This window comes from Orycteropus afer, unplaced genomic scaffold (genome assembly GCF_000298275.1).
Source record: "Orycteropus afer afer isolate SDZICR_OR568_19922 unplaced genomic scaffold, OryAfe1.0 scaffold00280, whole genome shotgun sequence".
NCBI classification, from domain to species: Eukaryota; Metazoa; Chordata; class Mammalia; order Tubulidentata; family Orycteropodidae; genus Orycteropus; species Orycteropus afer.
This window is the reverse complement of record NW_006921867.1, coordinates 1,054,063-1,057,190: the sequence shown is the minus strand read 5'-3', so window position 1 is coordinate 1,057,190 and position 3,128 is coordinate 1,054,063. Positions and strand designations below refer to the sequence as shown.

Genomic DNA, 3,128 nt, shown 5'->3' with positions numbered 1-3,128 from the left:
TGGTTTCCGGGACTTCTGCACTTTGAAGCCTTTTTCCAATAAAAGTATCTTTTAAAAAGTTATACATACTAATTAACACCAAAAAGCCATCATTTTTGGGTGAGGACAAACATAATCATATGCGCTGCAAATATCCAGTTCATCCCTCCTGCTTCTGCCCTCAGATGTCAAGCTGTCTCTCTCTGGAAGACTGACATGGAGCTGGGCCCCTGGGAGTCAGAGCATGGCAGCCTGATGCTCATTTGTGGCTCAAGTGTCCCATCATTTCATGGGTTTGGCCATGGGCCCTGGGTGTACACTGGAGCTCACTGTGGTCCCAAGGAAGCACCTAGAGCCCAATGCTTGCTTCTCTTTCCTCTTATGCCATAGGACTTCCTGTGGAGCCCCATTCTGATGACTTAAGCACCTCCCAGTTCATCCAGTCCTCCAGGTAATTCAGAGCCTTCAGAAAAGCACAGTTCTGCTCATAAGGAGGCCTTCATTTGCTGACATAGCTGGAGACATAAATCACATATGCATGTATGCCATGAGCTTCTTTTTGGAAGGGTAGGCCATAGGAATGGTGCAAATGAAGGTTTGTGCTTCCTCACAGTTTGTTCCCTAGGCAGCTCTCCTTTCTAAGGACTGCTGCTGAGACCCTGGGTCTGAGACTCCCAGAAAGGTCTTGGCTCAACTCCTGTTGTTAGATGCCATCAAGTTGGCTCCTACTCACAGAGAGCCTATGTACAACAGAATGAAACACTGCCTGGTCCTGTGCCATCCTCACAATCCTTGCTATAACTGAGCCCATCATTGCAGCGACTGTGTTAATCCATCTCATTGAGGGCCTTCCCCTTTTTCGTTGACTCTCCACTTTACCAAGTATGATGTCCTTCTCAAGGGAATGGTCCTTTCTCAACTCCTAGTACTCATGAATGCAAGAACTTGATCTATTTGTAGAATAAGCTTGTCACTTCCTATATTGGAGTTGTCTCTAGAAATTCCTCTTCTTCATTTTTGGACTCATGGATTGCTTTCAATCATTCTTTGGCTAAGTCTGGGTCAAGTTTAATACTCATCATGTGGAGCACCTTAAGATCCTGTACGTTTGAAAGTTGTAAATGAATAAATGTTCTAAAGGGAAAGACTAGAGTGGTCTGAATTAATGGTTGAAATATTTCTTTCCATTTCACAAGATCCCAGTAACCTCACATTGATCAAATGGCAAAGTACTTAATTTTCAGCATGTGTTATGATAAATTAAATACTGAGATGTTGAATGAAGCCAGAGATTTCCTGAGATGCTCCCTGGGCTCTGAGCTGTTTGTGTGTATCTGGGCTATTTATGCAGGTTGGCATTTCATACACATGGACAAGACTGCAATGTTTTCCTCTGCTATGTAGATTATGAGTGGGATCATCAATACAACCTCATTGTCTAATCCATCAGAAGGCACTATTTTAAAATAAAGCAAAGATAATAAGGGGAATTCAGGATAAGGTTCAATTTTTGAATATTTATTATTATAAGCAAAGCATGTTTTGTGAAGCATATTTCTGTGATGGATTAATTATCTACCATGAGTATATATTCTTTTTTTTCTTTCAATTTGAAAGCTATAATTGTTCTATTAACTGACCAGATTACAAAAATAATCATGGTAGACGACTTAGTTCATCCTTCTAATATACCTGTTGACCTGGTCTTCCCTGTTGCTAGCACCTCCACCTTCTACAAAATGGGTGATCTTTTTCTTCATTCCATCTCATGGAGAAGACAATTTGAAGGACCACAGGAATTTGTTTGCTTCTTTGAAGCACTCCCCAACAGAATAAATATCTGAATCAGATCCTCCACGCAGATGATGCCATATTTATGAAGACAGAATGTAATCAAAGTGTTATCTATCAGAACAACTCACTTCTTATTGATTTTACCATAACCATGTTTGTAGATCAGATCAGTCACTGACTTCAGGTTTGGATATACCCATGTGGTATATTGTTCCATAATCCTCAGCATGTTGATCCAAGCTTTGTTGAGTTTAGCAAAGGTGCCATTAAAGATCTGGCTAAGACAAAGAAGCAGTAACACCTTTCAAACTTTTGGGCTCACACCATTGATACCTCTGATTCTAATAACAAATGCCAGCTTGTTATTAGTTATTATTGCCAACTTTTCTTGCCATCCTAGCAATTCAAATCTGAGTTCTGTACATCTGTATATATTATTTGTCCATAGCATTTAGTTTTTTCATAAATAAACTTCCTCCTTGCCTTTTGAAACATCTTTTGAGCAAGCGTCTTTCTCAGGTGCTCAATCTTCAGTTCTGCAAAAGTCCTTCACTTTTTCTTAAGGGTTTCTGGCACAGCAAGGACCTTCTTTTCTTTCCCTTCAACACCCACCATGGTTCCAGCCAGGAAAATAAAAAGCTTTATTTTTTAAAGTTGGGATTCCTATGGTATAATTTAGATACAATAGAATTCACCTTTTTCAGTTACACAGTTTAATGAATATTAACAGATATACACAGTCATGTAATCACCACCATAATCATAATATAAAACATTTCCCCAGTGTTCTCTCATGTGTCTTTGTAGTTATTCCCCTTTCCCCATCCTTAGCCCCTGGTAACCACTGATCTGATTTTTGTTCCAATAGTTTTGCCTTTTCCAGGATCACATGCTATAATGAATCATAGGATAAGTGTTATAGATTGAATTGTGTCCCCCCCAAAAAAATATGTTTTGAAATCCTAACCCTTGTACCTGTAAATATGACCCTATTTGAAAATAGGAGTTTTCTTTTGTTATGCTACTGAGATGATAACAGAGTAGAGTAGATCCTCAACCTAATCACTTCTGAGTAATTATAAACGAGATGAATAGATACAGAGATGATCACAGTGGTAAGGGAAAGACAGACAACAGAGACAGATGCATCTACAAGTCCAGAAACTCCCAGGATGACTGTCACCAGAAAGTCCCATAGAAGGAATTAATAAAACCAAGACCCTAATTTGGACTTATAGCCTCCAGAAATGTGAAGAAATATATTCTTGTTCTTGAATGCCATCCATTTGTCAATTTCTGTTATGGCGGCACAAGGCAACTAAGTATGTTAGTATTTTTTGTCTGTCTGACTTTCA

General features: G+C 39.1%; 1 pseudogene; it reads right to left on the bottom strand.

Moving 5' to 3' along the window:
• Window positions 1–1,649: 1,649 nt before the first annotated feature.
• On the bottom strand, window positions 1,650–2,409 carry LOC103205298 (annotated as a pseudogene).
• Between the last annotated feature and the right edge of the window lie 719 nt (window positions 2,410–3,128).